Below are 18683 nucleotides of genomic sequence, written 5' to 3' on the forward strand. Positions count from 1 at the left end.
ACCGAATCTTGCACATCTTCATCCATTTTCTGCTTTTTGGCCGATGGTTTCATGAAAAACCTGTCCAAAGTCGTTTGTTTTTCTCTTTTCTCCAACATCTGCCGGAAATAACGGACAAGAGTATCGGAGTAAAGATCGTTGATCCTGTTTGCTTCAGCTGAATCCGGATACAGTGTATTGAGTTTAACTTAAAAGGACGACTGCCGTGATACGTGCGTGATTTAATTCGTAATGAAGAACGATTGCCGCGATACGTGCTTAAGTTAAGCGCAGTGACTAACGACTGCCTGCAGTGCCTGCGCGGAAGGATGCAATACATCGGCAGTGATCGTGGAAGCTCGGGCAAAGCGGTCGTGGAAGCTCGGGCGACTTCGTTGTGTGAAACGAAGTTCGTTGTATGAATCATGAAATGAAGTTCGTTGTGTGCAGTGTTCGCTGTGCGAGGCGTTCTTTATGCGAGGCACCACTGTACTATGCTCCCATATAATGCCAAGGCTTCAGCTAGCATCACTTTGATTATCAGAATAAATCTTTTTTTTTCTGAACTGCCACTCAGTATTTCCAACTGCCAATGTATCACTAAATATTATTTCTTCTACAGTAATTCAAATACAACCCTCTAATCTCTGTGGACATTGTCATACTTTGTAGCACCTAGGTTTAAGCCCTTCTCACTTCCTGTATGTTGCCCATTTTTCACTTGTCTGTGACAGAACTCCATCAAAACAGAAGCTAAAAAAACTCAGATACTGTGTTTGCCACTCCTATAGCTGGGGCACGAGTACATCCAAATCAGAGGCATGTGTTTGGCCTTTAGTATAGGAAGCTAAGAGAGGATCTCAGGATATGCATTGTGAATGGTGGTAGTGGGAGCAGTAGCAGTTACATTCATTTTCCAAAGGCAGATCTAGTACTGATGATGAGGGCAGCATAAGAAGAATTATCTTCGCTAAACTGTGCTGAAAATGGTATCCTTAACACAAAATAAATTCTAGGGTAGAATTTTAAGTATTGTTCTAGGCCAGTGGTCGGCAAACTCATTAGTCAACAGAGTGCCAAATGGGGGCTCACGATCTGCAGTTTTCCGACCACTGTTCTAGGCTGTTTCTCTTCCACTCCTCTTCTAAGCTGGATTCTCACACACTCCTGGAGATTCTAAGAACTAGCACATCCTATCTAATAAAAGAGTAATATGCAAATTGAATGTCATTCCAAGACACAAGATGGCTGCCCCCATGTGGACACAAGATGGCTGCCCCAATGTGGACACAGGATGGCTGCCACAAGATGGCCTGCAGGGGAGGGCAGTTGTGGGTGACCAGACTAGCAGAGGAGGGCAGTTGGGGGGGGACCAGGCCTATTGAGGAGGGCAGTTAGGGATGACCAGGCCTGTTGGGGAGGGCAGTTAGGGGAATCAGGCTGGCAGGGAAGCAGTTAGGCATCGATCAGGCTGGCAGGGGAATGGTTAAGGGGTGATCAGGCTAGCAGGCAGAAACGGTTAGGGGCAATCAGGCAGAGGCAGGCAAGCAGTTGGGAGCCAGAAGTCCTGGATTGTGAGAGGGATGTCCAACTGCCATTTAGGATCGGGCCTAAATGGGAAGTCAGTCATCCCTCGAGGGGTCCCAGATTGGAGAGGGTGCATGCTGGGCTGAGGGACACCCCTCTCCCCATGCATGAATTTCATGCACTGGGCCTCTAGTTATCTTAATAACTTTGTTTTCTGTGTAAATTAGTTGTTATTGCTTTCTATTGCTTTTGACCTTGAAATTTTAGTTAGAAATCTGTGGTTATGTCTGTTACTACCAGGAAGACCCAACTGGTAGTCAAAACAGAAGTAATTGTTTCTTCTTCTAGATACCATAGCATTCTATCTGTAGCATTCCTATAATATCTTATTATTTTATTCTCCATTATAATTATTTTTGAATGCTGCCTTTCCTAATACAGTTTATATTTCCTTAGGATGAAGTACCTGTCAATCACCTATGTTCATGCTTTTAATATTTCCTCCTATTTTAGAAACTCATCTAACACAAACAAAACATTGCATGTATGTTCTTTCTGGTTTAGGGAGCTGCTCTAAATCTGACAAGGTTTCAACCATTACTTTCCTAGAATTACCTCCATGACTAACTGATTTAGAAAGTCTCTTGTGGCTCCCCAAGATTCTATCTTAGGTCATTCCCTCATTTACATGCACCAAAGGCCCATTTTTTCTTTGGCTCCAGCAGTACATAGAGAACATCAACAAGGTTGCCAAGACCATTCAATAGGCAAAGGACAGTCTTTTCAACAAAGTGTTTGGGGAAAACTGGATATCCACATGCAAAAAAAATAATAATAATTTTTTAAAAATTAAACCCTTATCTTATACCTTATGCAGAAATTAACTCAAAATGGATTAAAGACATACATATAAGAACTAAATCTATAAAACTCTTAGGAAAAGATTCTCAACGTCACTCATCATAAGGGAAATGCAGAACAAAACCACAATGAGGTATCACTTCACATCCAACAGGATGGCTACTATAAAAACACACATACAAAAGAATCAGCATTGGCAAGAATGTGGAAAACTTGGAATCCTTGTGTACTGTTGATGGGAATGTAAGACCCTGGAGGTGCTATGGAAACAGTATGATAACTCCTTGAAAATTTAAAAATAGAATTACCATATGATCCATAAAATCTGCTTCTAAGTATACATCCAAATGAAGTGAAATCAGGGTTTTGAAAAGATATTTATACACCCTGGTGCTTAGCAACATTATTTACAATAGCCAAACTTGGGAAGCAATGCAATAGCTGAATGAATATAAAAGTGTGGTGCATACATACAACAAAATATGCTTTTAAGGAAATTCTGATACATGGAACAACATGGATAAACCTTAAAGACATTACATTAAGTGACATAAGCCAGTTACAAAAAGATCACTATTGTTATGATAGTTTAGAAATGGAGCCTTTGGGAGATAGTTAGGTTAAGATGACATTATGATGATAAGGCCTTCCTGATGGGATTTGTGTCTTCATAAGAGAAAGAGACCTGAGCTAGCTCCCTTTTGTTCTTGCCCTCTCTCTGTGCCATGTAAAGAAACATGAAGAAGACAGCAGTATGACAAGCCAGGAAGAGGAACCACACTAAGAACCAAATCTTGCCCAGCCAGAGTGGCTCAGCATTTCAGTGTTGACCTATGAACCAGGAGGTCACGATTTGATTCCTGGTTAGGGCACATGCCTGGGCTTTGGGCTCTACACCCAGTACGGGGCATGCAGGAGGCAGCCGATCAATGATTCGCTCTCATCATTGATGTTTCTATCTCTCTCTCCTCCCTTCCTCTCTGAAATCATCATATATATATATATATATATATATATATATATATATTTTTTTTTTTTTTTTTTTTTTTTTTTTTTTAAAGAACCCAATCTTTTGGCACCTTGACCAGGCCTCCAAAAGTGTGAAAAATAAATGTCTGTTATTTATTTATTTAAAATATATTTTATTGATGTTTTTACTGAGAGGAGAGAGGGATAGAGAGCTAGAAATGTCGATGAGAGAGAAACATAGACCAGCTGCCTCTTGCACACCCCCTACCGGGGATGTGCCCACATCCAAGGTAAATGCCCTTGACCGGAATCGAAGCTGGGACCTTTCAGTCCGCAGACCGATGCTCTACCACTGAGCCAAACCAGTTTCGGCCAAATGTCCGTTATTTAAGTAACCCAATCTACTGTATTATGGTATCAGTGCCTGAACAGACTAAGACAGAGCTTCACTCTCATGGAGATGAAGAGTTCTAGAGATTGGCTGCCCAACAATAAAAAGGTATTTAATACTACCGAACTGTAATGTAAAAATGATTAAGTAGTATTTTTTATGTTGTGTGCCTTTACCACAACAAGAATTTTAAGTGGTTTTGTGTTTTTGTTTTTGTTTTTGTTTTTAAGGAAAACAAGCAAACAAAAAAGCCTTTGTTTAACCCAGGCTTCTAGGATACCACATCCCAGCCTGGATGAATCCGCTGGTTTCTTACTCCTGCCCCATTCCCACTCCCCACATTGCTGTCAGAGTGATTTGCTGCTTAAAGTGCTGCAATGGCTCCAGGACATAAGCCAAGCACTTGAGAAGAGAAGAGACTTCCCTGCCTAATTCTCTAATTCCATTTCTTGCTACTAATCTCCATGCACCCCAGTAGTATCTTTTTATTTCCAATTGCAATCCTCTCTAATATACCACAGTCTCTCTCATTCCTTTCTTCAATTCAGTTTCACAAAATTTCATTGAACATGCCCTATGCAATGAGCACTGTGAGCTAGTATGCAGAGATTACTTAAGAAAATGCTTCTATTCTCAAGAATTTAAAGGTTAGTTAAGGGACACTAACGAAGAAATCATTCTAATTATTGTGATATATACTTTAGTGTTGACACATAATTATGTGCTGATAGATATGTATATGCATATTTCTTGAGCTTGGCTTTTTTAATTTCTTTCATATTTTCAAATTGATGTGTAATTCTTAGACCATATTTTAAAACTTCATATTAATATTTAAAATTTTATTTATACTTGATCTATAAATAAAATGCATGGATAATGGATTTTTTAATATCCTTTTACACAGCAACACAAAATTTTGGAAGTATATATTCACCACCAAAAAATGCATCTTTTAAAAATTTTAAACCTTAGCTTTATGATGAGTTTCCTTGAGAGTACATATTTCATTATTATAAAATAGGGGAAAATCTGCAGGTACATTTATGAACAGTCCACCTGCCATTTAAAACTTGGGTAATTTTGCCTGTTTTCTAGCTTCATAATTAAAGTTTCTCTTGCCGTTTAGAGTAAACACAATTCCAGCTACAGGAGACAAAAATGACCAGTTCAAGTTCAAGGGTTCACTGCACATGAATATCCATAAATGCCCCTTGACAGTCTTGGTAGCATAACGAACCTTGCAATTGCTCAGCAGGCGGTCACCACAATACATGAACATAATGCCTCCAGCTTTAAACAACAAAAATCTTACCAATAATCCCAACCAACTGTTACAGTTCACATTAGGGCTTTGGAAACTAATTAAATTGCAACAGTTCCTCTTAAACCTTAATAACTTTGCAGAGAGTTTTGCTTTACTGAGCTTTGTCTTTATTGAACTATGCTTATGGGAAATAATAGAAAAAGGTGTTGGCATTATATACCATTGGGAGATGTCAATTAGCAAAAACCCTCCTTCAAAATGACACCAGTTAATTCCAACATGAGTCCTCAGAATGAAATAGCCTCTCTCTTCAGCAAATGCCAGGGCCTCATTGTCTTTAGGAATGTCTGCAATCATCCCCCATAAAACCTCCTGGGGCAATGCTCTGGCCTGCCTTCCTCTTGCCTATGCACTGAAGAAATTATTTTCATTAAGTAAATGTATTTGAATAATAGTAGACTCTGGTGGCTCTTCCGCTGTAGAAAGTTTGCCTCTGCAATACAATACAAAGTATTGGAAAGTTAATGATACACAGAAAAAGGGCCATTAATTGTTAGCACCCCTAGTAAAAAGTATAGAACATTGCAGACAACAGATGCATATATGAGCATAAAAGCAGGCATCTCCTCTACCAAGATATTTAGATAATATCTGGTCTGGGGATTGAAGTACAAGACTGAGAGGGAAAACATTTATAATCCACTTAAGGTCATGTATTTTGACTCTTGTTTTCCCAATCAGTAAGCTGAAGAGGAGGCACAAAGTAATTAGAATATAGATAAGTAAGTTCAGGATTTTTAACTTTGCAAGGAGCTACCCTTTGCTGTTCTCATCACAATGGGCTTATTGTGACTCTGGATATCTTCAGAGCAGGCTTGACATGAAGGCTCAGCATTTTATCATCGGTTCAAAAGGCAAGTTAAATAATAAAGCTAGCTGGGTTTGCCCCTCAGAACCACACACTGAGGGAAAAGCATGTAGGATTTGGTCAGGAGAAATGGAGGCATTTTGGTTTTCTCTCATCCGTGTTTTTAGTTAGATAATCTCAAGATAACTGGTTTAACATCTCAGATTTCAAAATATCAACCCACGAATTAATTTATTTTAGTTCCAGTTATTTAAAAAGAAAAACAACTAAGAAATAAAGTCAATCGAGGAAACAGGTTCTTCTGGGTTTGGAAATGAATACTTTTCATCATGTCTTACAAAAGCTCTAGCTGATCTTCTGACCCTAAAAGAGCACCACGCCTTTTGTAATTGGCCATGGAAAAAGAAGCAACAGCCTGGACTATGAAGAATTTTAAATATTTAGTTAAGAAAAATCTGCCTTTCCTTTTTAAATTATATATATATATATATATATATATATATATATATATATATATATATATATAGCATAATTCACCACATTTTATAAAAATGAGATTCAGAATAATCCTGATTACCATTTTTATCTAAAATAATATAGCCATTATGAAAAACTTTTGTTATCTAAAATTCCTATGAACATTAAAGAAAACTTTTTTCAGAAAAATGAAAAATACTAGTAACAACACCAAGAACATAAAGACATAACATGCCTGGAGTATGAAATGGTGAGAAATCATGCATTAAATTGGATAGAGCCAGTATAGAGAAAAAGTAGTTTTGTACAGAGGTACAGCTTTATAGCCATGTTCTGAAGTCTACACTTTTTTTGTAATTTAGGGTTGTTTTATAATGTTATAATTTGTGATTGAATTCCTGACTAAGATTATAAAATTGAATAGATCATATATACAATAAAAAAAATTAAAGATTCTATATAGTACTACATAAAGTTACATTCTACAAAATGAGCAAAGATATAATGTACACACTGATTACACAAGGGGCCCTGACATACTGTCAAGTGTGCTGTGACACATAAAAATGCAATCATAGTCTTATGCTAGCTATATGAAAGCCTAGACAAGTGTTTAACAATGAAATTTGCTATCTTCAAATAAGCGTTTAAAACTTTATCAAGTATTTTTAATTCATAGCATATATTTGGTCAACATTCTTCACTTTCTCTTGATAAACCAAACTATGGTAAACAGAAATATGATAAATAGAAAGAGAAAAAAACATTCCAGTGAACTAAAACTTTGAGCACAATTACACAGATAGTCAAAAATTATTCCCAGCAAAAATTATGTTTCTGAAAATCACTTTGAAATTTAAAAATTGACTTGAAATCTATCCCATTCACCTTCTCTCCTCCTGACAAAATGTACTGGAGCCTCCTGAAGCAGCAGCCTCCGGAACGGAATTCCTGTGCAAAATGCGGAGTCTATCAGGATACTCACACCTCTACAGAAATGAACCAATGAATGCAAGCCAGCCAGCTAATCACATCATTAGCATTTCACTCTAAAAGATATACATTTCTGTTCACAAATCATTAGGGCTTTCTTACTTCCAATTAATTTCATATCTAATCCATAATATCAAAACCTGGTAGTACTATGTTCAAAATATATCCCAAACTGAACTACTTCTCACTACTGCCACTGCAAAGACTCTAGCTCAGGGTACCATCATGTATCCTGCAGAAGCTTGCAGAGGTTTGCTCTCTAGTTTACTGATTCTACTGTGTCTTGCCACCGACTGAGTCCTCCACTCAGCAATCAAAGTTACATCCACAAAGTATAAGTCGCATATTACTTCCTTGCTTAAAACCTCGAATTACAAATAAAACCACTACAGTGGCCTACATGATTTGGCCTCTGCCTGCTTCTTTAACCTCATTTCCTATAATTTTCCCCTTTGTCCAAAGTGTTCCAGGAATGCTGGTTTTCGGCCTACCCCTCAGACATACCACATTCATTTCCTTTCAGGACTCCTATACTTGTTTCCCTAGCTTATCCTCATTATTTAGATTTCAGTTTTATGACCATCCTAACAAAAGTAACCACCAACTTTTATAACTTATTTTATTTCCTTCAGATCATTTGTCTCTACCTGGCTTGATCATCTTTGTTTATGTATTTATTATCTTTGTCTTCTTGAATATCAGTGCTTTGCAGGCACGTACTTAGTCATGTTCACCACCATGTCCAAAGCATCTATAACTCTGCCTGGCACACAACTGGCACAAGGGACACTTTTGGAATGTATAAAGTAAGTTGGATTATCATATTGCATTTACAGATACAATAAACTCTTGCTGGTTGTATTCTGGAATGGCTTGGACCACAGACTGGGTAACTGGGGAGGCAACCCTCACAAGGGCAGGTGCTATGGGTTATAGGGAAGGTACAGGCACTGACACCCCTCTTTGATACCATGAGGCTCTGAAAGCTTTCTCTAGACCTGGGAAACCCTGAAAGGCTGAGACACTCACCTGGCAGGAAAAAAAATTTAATCTGAAAAGCATGAAATATCTTCAGTTTTCAAGTTAAATCTAGAGCCAGAACATATAAATTCATGTTACTTCTTCCTTTAATACACAAAAATAAGTGGTGTGCAACTAGAGATTCTAATATATTAGCTACTAGAATCATCCTTATTCTAGTAGCTAAGGATGTTAGCCTCCTGGGCTAAATTATAGAGAGATTCAGCAAATCTGAACACAACTACTTACTCTTAGTAAGTAGGGTCATATTGCTGAATTTTAAAATAGAATTGTTAGTGTGGTCCAATGGAAAGGGCCTTGTCCCGAGGGTCACAGATCCCAGCTCCACTGCAATAGTCCCTCAGCTACAGTTCCTGCGAGGAAGCAGAAATCTCCTTATGCCTCACAATACTGTCACACACACCAAAGGACATACATACCCCATGTGAAAGCGTGGGACCTGAAAGATAGTGCACAAAATTAAAGTCCTCCCATTAGGACTTTCTCATTCATGTAGTACAAACATGCCTATATTAAAATATGTTTTGTTGAGAGTTCTGTTTCACTTGAGTATATGCTTAAAAAATCAGGGAACCCTAAAACATATGACAAACATGTATAGTCACATTTTAAAAGTAGTGAGCGTTGTGTGTGTGTGTGTGTGTGTGTGTGTGTGTCTTTAAGCTGGAAACATGTTAGGTTTCATTTACTTTGAACTGTATGGGGATTTCATTAGAAATAGGAAATACTCTGCCCTAACCGGTTTGGCTCAGTGAATAGAGAGTTGGCCTACAGACTCAAGGGTCCCAGGTTCGATTCTGGTCAAGGGTACGTAACTTGGTTGCGGGCACATAACCGGTGGGGGGTGTACAGGAGGCAGCTGATCTATGTTTCTAACTCTCTATCCTTCTGTCTAAAAAACAATCAATAAAATATATATTTTTTAAAGAAATAGGAAATACTCTCACACTTGAGAAAATAAAGGTAGTGGCAATTTACTATAAATAAGATATACTACATTTACAGAGGTAAACAAAGCATTTGAAGTTTTCCTCATATAACTTTAGAATATGATTCTGCTAACAGGGTAGTTTTCTTTACGGAGTTAACAACCCCAAGAGATTGCTGGTAATCCATAACACAGTCCTACCTGCAATAAATCAGGTTGTTCTCTTTTCCTCTGTCAGAGAAAATAGCTTTATATTACATCTTTCCAATTCATTTAAATTAGTAGTTCTGTGGCATATACTATTTAATATCATTTTAATGAAGTCACATTTAGAACTCAACTCCCAGTCTTTTTATACACTCGCATTTCAGAAATTGCATGAATGCCACAGAAATGGACTTCTTTATAGGTGTATGCACTTATGAACATCACAGATATAAAAAATTTCCTCTCTTAGAAGATAACATTGTATCTCTGGACTGGGCAAATCATGTGACTTTTAAAAAATAAATAGCAAGGATCACCTAGAACTTCAATACAATTTTCTTCAATTTCATAATTTGGTTCAAATATTGAACATCTGCCAAAATACACAGAAACCAAACAAAATGTGCCAAATGATTGTATGAAAAGCACACTGTAACAGAAATTGAGAAATGCTGATTAAGGTAGTTTCTTAATCAAGGTAGTTAGAAAACACATCTGTTTTGGAACACTTACCTAGTAACTGCACAAAAAAAGGTGTTTTCTAACAGCCACTACTAAGACTTGCTTCCAAATGGGGAGTTTTCATATTTTCTTTCCAATAAAACAAAGTGGCCCTTTAACAGCCATATGGTCCTGTGCTCTAAAAGAAGTTTCATTCAGCAGCTATTTTTAGATGCAGATTTCCTTATAAAATATACTGCAGTCACCACGCTGAATGAGCCTTCGTGTTTCTGTGCACAAAGCCTCCTGCGTCTCCCAGGCTGGGCGGGCCCCAGGGCCTGTCCTAGCTCTCCTCTCCCAGCAATAAGACATTAAAAACTACTAAATCGTTTTCTAAACAACTTACTTTTCATTTACTTAGAAAGCTATTTTGGGAGGGGGGGAATACATACCTCAACAAAAATCTTTCCCACTCGGCACATACTCACTACATATTAATTTTCTGCTGAGCTTTTTAAATACAACACACTTTGCCAAAAATACCTGAAAATAGACCGGAGTTCAAAAAGCAAATCAGCATCTCTAGGCCAGCCAATATATCAACCCGCATTAACAATGGGGATTTTAAACTTCTGAGGTACAGTGTCATTGTACAGAAATATTATTATGTTGTATTGCTTACATATGCCTTAGATAGTATGTGTAAAATACTGCATAGTTTTCAAAGGTGTACATAGTGTATCTGCCCTATTATACAAGGAAGTCAGTAAGAACTGAGCTGGCAACTTTTGGTAGGCGAACAATGAATGCCAGAATGCCAAAAAAGGGTGTTTCATAGGTATGGCTCAGCATATACCTTATGTAGTTGTATTAGTGTCGTGAAAGAAAATAATGAGTAGATGAAATTTAAACTGTTTAATTTGGAATCAATATATTGTTTCCATTGTAATTAAACACCTGGTTTAAATTTTATCTGTGATGCTAGCTTGACAAAAATATCACAAATGAATAAGAGGTAAGAATAAATATCTCAAATCTGATGAACTGAGGCCTGAATTTAGCTGCTCAGCTAAAAGCTTCTTGAAAATCTCTAACACGTAGCTACTTTGCACCAAGGAAATAATACAAGCTTTATAAACTCAATAGCAAGTGACATGACACATATCACCTGTTCTGCTCACACTACATTCTTTCTAAGCCAAGTGACTACTGTGCTTTCTTACATTTTCAATATAAATACAGTTAAACTGTTTAGGCTCTTTGCCCATTTTTTAATTGGATTGTTTGTCTTCTTTTTGTTAAGGTGTATGAGTTCCTTATATATTTTGGATATTAACTCTTTATCAGATGTATCATTGGCAAGTATGTTCTCCCATGCTGTTTGCTCCCTTTTTGTTGTTGTTGATGGTTTCTTTCACTGTACAGCTTTTTATTTTGATGTAGTCCCATTTGTTTACTTTCGCCTTAGTTTCCCTTGTTCTAGGTGATGTATCCACTAACATATTGCTATGAGAGATGTCTGAGATTTTTCTGAAGATGGTTTCTAGAATTTTATGGTTTCATGACTTACATTTAGTCTTTCATTCATTTTGAGTTTAGTCTTGTGTATGGTGTAAGTTGGTTGTCTAGTTTCTTTTTTTTTTTTTTCATGTATCTGTCCAATTTTCCCAAAAACATTTATTGAAGACACTATCTTCAGTGTATGCTTTTGCTTCCTTTGTCAAATATTAATTGAGCATAATGGGTTGGGTTGATTTTTGGGGTCTCTGTTCTGTTCTATTAATCTGTATGGCCTGTTCTTGTGCCAATACCAGATTGTTTTTATTACAGTGGCTTTGCAGTATAACCTGATATTTGGTACTGTGAACTCCCTAACTTTTTTCTATTTATTAAATAATCTCACACAGCCCAATACTTGCATATCCACATATGACTGTTTCTTTAATTGTATAGCATTTCATAGGAAATTTCCATTATCTTCACAATCCAGTGATTATAAATAAATAGCGTTTCATCAATAGAAGGCATCATTTAGGTAGAGCAGGTTTTTCAATCTCAGCAATATCAACATTTGGGCCATATAATTGTTCTTTGTGGGGAAATGTCCTGTACATTTTAGGATGTTTAACAGCATCTGCCATTTCTACTCACTAGATATCCGTGGCACCTCCTCCCATAGGTAAAAATAAAATATATCTACTAAAGAATTGCCAACTGTCCCCTGGAGGGGAGGGGCAGGGGAAAGGAGATAAAGCTGCCTTTGGGTTGAAAATCACATATTTAGGTGAAATTCACAGATTTTTATTTTCATTTTAATTGTAAATTTAAATTAAGTGAAGATTCTCTGATTAGGTATAAAACCAATGAATGTCAATTTTTGCATACATGCAGGTTTATATAAATTTACATTTTAATCTTAAATATTACATTAAATTGTCTCAAGGTATCAATAGCAGAAGCAACTATTTCTGATTTTTCAAAAACATCACCAATTCAGATGTTTCCTTTCACCATTTGAGGTAGATTTATTTTGGTTATAGTCTGGCCCAAAATGGCTAGGAGTAAGTACAGGAAGTTTTATCTGAAAAATGAACATGGACCAAGTCTTATAAATTGGCCCTAGTGCTATTTCCTATCATAGCTCCTGTTTGTTTACATTGGAGTTCTTATAAATTGGGTGTTATTTCCTTTCCACTAAGTTTCAAGGTATTACCAGGGAGGTGTTTTTTTACTTCTTCCTCCCTCCTTTTCTCCTGCTTCCCCCAAATAAATAATGCATTGCTTGGAACATAAGTTTAAGACTGAGCCCCAAATTTCAAAACTGCTTTGAATTTATTTTACCTAAACCCACCCTTCCACTTGCAAGCATAACAGTCTCCTTAAAATGGAAATGAGCAAAATACGCATCGTCTAGGAGGTACACCCCCTTTCCAACAGAATCGTTTATCTGGTCATTTCACAACTAAAACTTGCAAATTCTTAAGTAAATCAGTTCCATTTATTTTGACTTCCTGCCTAGGCTCTTCCTTCCAGAGAAAACATTACTCTAATATTTTCGTCCATTAAGTACTCTAAAAGTTAAATGCCCCTATTTAAACAAAACTTACCCTCGCTACACACAACACACACACACACACACACACACACACGCACAATTAAAGGAAGCCCAGATTTCTCTCATTTCTCTGGATAGAGTTATACTTGCCTAGTTTCAAAGAAACACATACTACCTCCATTAGAGACATTTGTGTGAGTCCGTAACTCAAGTGGTAAAACAAATGGCTTTGTATGGAATATGTAGCAGGGGCTGACAGCTGCAAAACTGTCCTTGACCAGTGAACTTCCAGTGAAAAAAGCTGTTGAAAGTTCATGCACCCCAAATGCACATTCATTATAATTAAACAAGAAGATTACACAGACATTGCTGACAAGGATTATCAAAATAAAACGGCGCCACCTGCCCCTTGCTCTCCCATTAATTAGTAGGCAGTCTGAGGTGCCAATTAACAAGAAAGAGAAAGGGATCAGTAAACACAGCTCAAGCTGAATTTGAGGATTAACTCTTCCAACTCAGGTCCCATTATTTAACTGCACTATGTGGATTTGTCTATGCAAGCCAAAACTGAATCCTAGGCCATTTTCTAAAAGAAAAACAAGTATCATTAGGAAGACACTTCAGTTGTACGAAATAATTCCCAAAATAGCTGTCCAAAAAGTTCCTATGATTCCATGAACAAGTGGCCATTCAGTATTACAGAGAGATACAAAATACTAAATAATCCAGATAAGACCAGTGACGGAAATACTTTCAGACGATCAAGCACAACTCTGTGGTAGTTAATATTAACTCTGAAAAACAACTAGAGTACTGTATGGTTAGTAATAACTAGCAACACTCCTCCCCCAACCCCCAGCTACTAAATAACAGTTTATGGGCCTGAGACCACAAATTTTTTAGAGTAAATGGTTTCATTATTGGTTTTATAGAACTATTATTAGTTACTCTTACATCCTATCAGTCACTCTTTTTAAAAAGTAGTTTCCAAAAATAATATAGGTATTTCCATACAAGTCCCAGCTAGATCTGTAACTTCTCTATAGATAGTATTATTATTCTGGAAACCTAAAATTATTCCTCAAAATAAAAAAGCACCATAAATACAAATTATGAACAAAAAAATGCAAATTTTATTACATTGTTACAGGTGGCTAATATAGTTTTTAATAACTATATTTCTTATTAATATTCTAATTTTACTTGTATAATAAAATTTGCCTTACTTAATTGACTTGCGTTTTTTTAAATGACAGTGTTTTCCTCAAAATTTAAAGAGGATTTCCATCCACAAAAGCCTTTCACATTTGTTTACCCATTTCACAATAGTATTTTTCTCTTTAATGTAAATGCAAGTTTATCTAATCTCTAGAGTCACCATAGCTGTAAGAGAATGTATTCTATAACAATAATATTTTCAAGTCCTCATGAAAAAAAACGTAGAAGCCTGGCCCGAAAGCTATATCCCACGGCCATTTCAAGACCCAAATTCCACAATGATATTACAGCGTACATTGTCCTACCTGTGAATAATGGCCTCGAAGGTCTGCTGAAAGAATTAAATTAGATTACTACTCGTTTAAGAAGATTCCTGAAAGGCCACGATTAAATACCAATGCTGAGTGGAACTGCAATCGTTTGCCCAGGAAACACCTGAAACATTACCTATGACAGGCAACACTCCTAACACCTACCTTAGTGCCACACTGCTCCCTTATTCATTGGGTCCGGTATGGTGAAGCCTAAGCACCTGCATCCTTAAGAAGCACACCTGGTGCTTCTAATACAACAATGCATGGCCCATACCAGGAGTGCCCTTAGATATGCAAACAGGGTCCCTATTTTGAGGGCTACACTTTGGAGGTGCTGGCTCCAATCCTCTCTTGGCTGCCTACCCCACCAGCTACTAGGGATCCAAGACCCAACGGGATGTGCCTATCTGTACCATCCGTCCTCTCGGCTCTCACTCCGCATGCCTGTGACCCCAGAATTCTCTCCCCAAAGAGCCTGAGCGAACAGTCCTAAACCAAAAGGATAGCCAAGGGCAACTAGTACTGGCCATGCAAGACAGGATTTGGACAAGAGGGCTGAGATGTCCACATATGCAAAGTTAGTCCCTGGTGGCACAGTAAGAAGGAAGAGGGGAAGACCAACGTGGGGTGGGTCAAGAACCAGGGTCAGATATCTCTCCCCAGCCAGCAGTAGTCCAGCACAGAATTCAGATAAACATGGGACTCTCCACTGGAAAAAGTTGGCCTTCCAACTTCAGTTTCGTTTGAAGACTTCCAAAGAGCAATGTTGACAGGAAGAGGAGATGCCTGCATGGTTAGCTGAAGACTGAAGATTTGAAACCTTGCAGACTCCTCGTGTGGACATTACATGTGATGTCTTGGACAAGGGGGTTAAGGGAGGAGAAAGATGGAGGAGAAAGATGGATGAGCAGCTGAATCTTGAGTGGAGAAGGAACCACTTGCCTGCCTGCTTTCCTGATTGCCCCTAACTGCTTTTGCCTTTATACAAGGAAAGCAAAAGTGGGTGTTTTCTCTGTGTCAAATGTTTGTAGGAAGAGGTTGGAATAGACAAAAATGAGGACAAATCCTCTTCCCTCCACTTCTGTCTTGCCTGGTCAATGCTGCTGCGTCTCCCTAGAATACATGGGTGGGAAAATGGTCATTCTGCATTCATGCTATCCACAGTTATTTGGTATAAACTGTTGCCTTACATATATTTATCTAATAAGTTAGATGGTATATTTGTCAGGGTAAAAGGATAAACATATTTTTTTATAATACTATATTAGCCTACTTTGTAACCTTTAAATATTTTGGCACATGGTATGTAATTCTCCATTCATATTCTTGCCCCAGGCTTTGCAAAAGTCAGGGGAAGGATCTGGAAAACACTTTGCAAACCCCTTGTTAATACTTTATATCTCTCTCTTCCCCATGACATTTTTGTGTCTTCTCCTTACAATCCATATACAGTATAAAGAAAGAGAAATGAAAACTGGTTCAAGTATTAGCCAATCGCTGCAATAGTAGCAAATGGCAAGAACATGAAAATACCAAGCTACATCTCTGTATTTGTAAAGATAAAGAAAATATAAAATATTTTCATGTGCCTCTTGGCCTTCCTTCTGTCCTCTTTTGAAAAGATTCTATTTAGGTCCATTGCCCATTTTTTAATTGGATCATTTATCTTCCTTTTATAAAATTGTATAAGCTGTCTGTAGATGTTAGAGATTAAACCTTTATCAGTGGTAACATTCGCAAATATGTTCTCCCATACAGTGGGCTTTCTTGTTGTTTTGTTGATGGTTTCTTTTGCTGTAAAAAAGCTTTTTATTCTGATGTAGACTCATTTGTTTATTTTCTCTTTAGCTTCCATTGCACTAGGGGCAGTATCAGTGAAGAAATTCTTTTGGCATACGTCTGAGATTTTGCTGCCTGTGGATGTCTCTAGTATTTTTATAGTTTCCTGTCTTGAGTCCTGTATTCATTTTGAGTGTATCTTTGTGCTCAGTGTAAGCTGGTTTGAAAGCTCAAAATACATCGGCAGGACAAATACTGTCAATGCTTCCCTGATAGGCCCACTTCATTCATTGTTAAGAATATGTGCACAAAATATTCAAACCTAAATTGCCATAGTTAGTCTGTCAGTCATTCTTTCATTAAGAATATTGATCCATGAAAAAGAAATTAGTTCAATAGTGATTCCTTGAATAAAGCTGTTTTACTTGCAGTATGCAGTGTCTTCACTAGGCAGTGGAAGGGTGAGGCATACCTTCATTTCAACACATAGCATATTAAAAAGGTATGTACTCAAAGGTTGAGAATAAGTTGATAATTTTATTACTTTATGAAGGACATTTTAAGGTTAACAGTTCATTTTTCTTTTTTTTCCAGAGTGTGACAGTAAAGAACACAAAGGTGAACAGTACACCTGCTGCCACCACTACCTTGGTTGGCATTGAGATGCCAGCAGTTTTCTCTAGCATCAGAGGCCTAGTGCATGAAAATTCATGCACTGGACAGAGGGTCCCCTCAGCCTGGCCTGCTCCCCTCACAGTCTGGGAGCCCTCAGGGGCGGGAGGTGACCTGGCGATCAGGGAAGGCAATGCCCCATCACGTCTCTGCTGCTGCCACTGCTGGCAGCACAAGCCTCAGCCAGCCCTGGTTACCTAAGCCCTGAGCAGCTGGGCCCCTGCCATCCCCGAGGTTTGCCTGCACCTTGGGCTGGCCCTGGGCAGCTACATGGCAGGCCTTGCTACATGCTTGCTATCCCAGTGGGGTTGACGGGACTGGGCACTGCCATCTTTGAGGGCGGGACAGTCAATTAGCGTATTCCCTTCTTATTGGCTGTGGACGCCACTTTCTTTGTGATGGTGTGAGGGTCAATTACCATATTCCCCCTGTTTTTTAGATAGAATTGTTTTTGAACCATCAGAGCAAATGTCAGCACAGTACAAAAGGCAAGTATCATCTCAGTGTTATTATAAAAACAGTTTTGAATACACACATGCCCTTAAAGGTTTTTGGAGACCTCTTAGTGGTCCAGAGACTATATTTTGAAGGCCACGATTCTGACTGTGACTTTTAACATGTATCAAAGAGCCCACTGAGGAAAATGAACACCCGCATCCCCACCCTAACACAATCCTCACGGATGACACTCTGGGTAGCACATAGCCATTTTGTTCTTTAACAGAGTATCTCCTTTAACTAATATGTAGAAGAAAAATCACTGGGAAAAACTGGAAATTTCAAAAAAAAACATTCAGTTTAAAAATCAGGAGATCTGAGCACGAGTTAACCCTGATAACAAATATCTGCAATTCTAATCACTTGACTTCCAGGAATCCACTTTATGTGTAAAGGATTTCAATTAAAAATGTAGAAAGTCTCTTTTAGGATGCTGATGTTAAATGATAAAATCAGGTAAATGGTCTTATATGATCGTGCCCACATAGAACACCGAACTCAATCTTCCCTGAACCTTATCCACAGTCTGGTTAATGAACTTTCACTATATATAACTCCAAGTACATTGAAGAAGAATGTCACTCAATTAATTAATTGCATATTAGTTGGATTTTAGCATAATAGTAAAATTTAAACATATTAATCAAGTTAATATAGATGAGACTTTTTTTTCACTGCTTCTTAAATCATGTTACTGAACACTCAGAAAAGATAATTTTTATTAACTTACTAGAGGCCCTGTGTATGAAATTCATGCACAAGGGAAGGGTGTCCCTCAGCCCAGCCTGCATCCTCTCCAATCTAGAATCCCTCAAGAGATGTCCAACTGCCTATTTAGGCCCAATCCCATTAGGGCAGTCAGACATCCCTCTCACAGTCGAGGACTACTGGCTCCCAACTGCTTGCCTGCCTGCTTTCCTGATTGCCCCTAACTGCTTCTGCCTGCCAGCCTGATCACCCCCTAACCACTTCCCTGCCAGCCTGATTGATGCCTAACTGCTCCCCTGCCAGCCTGTTTGCCCTAACTGCCCTCCCCTGCAGGTCTGGTCACCCCCAACTTCCCTCCTCTGCTGGCCTGGTGACCCCTAACTGCCCTCTCCTGGAGACTTGATCACCCCCAACAGCCCTCCCCTGCTGGCCTGATTGGCCACAAATACCCTCCCTTGCAGGCCTGGTCCCTCCTACACCCTCCACTGCT

At 38.2% G+C, this 18683-nt stretch overlaps 1 protein-coding gene across 8 annotated transcripts in view; it reads right to left on the reverse strand.

Moving 5' to 3' along the window:
* BMPR1B (bone morphogenetic protein receptor type 1B) overlaps nucleotides 1–18683 on the reverse strand; it is a 369968-nt gene that overhangs the window by 122609 nt on the left and 228676 nt on the right. The gene's annotated exons all lie outside the window — the stretch shown is intronic.

Source organism: Pipistrellus hanaki (assembly GCF_964339955.1).
Source record: "Pipistrellus hanaki genome assembly, chromosome: 1".
NCBI lineage: Eukaryota > Metazoa > Chordata > Mammalia > Chiroptera > Vespertilionidae > Pipistrellus > Pipistrellus hanaki.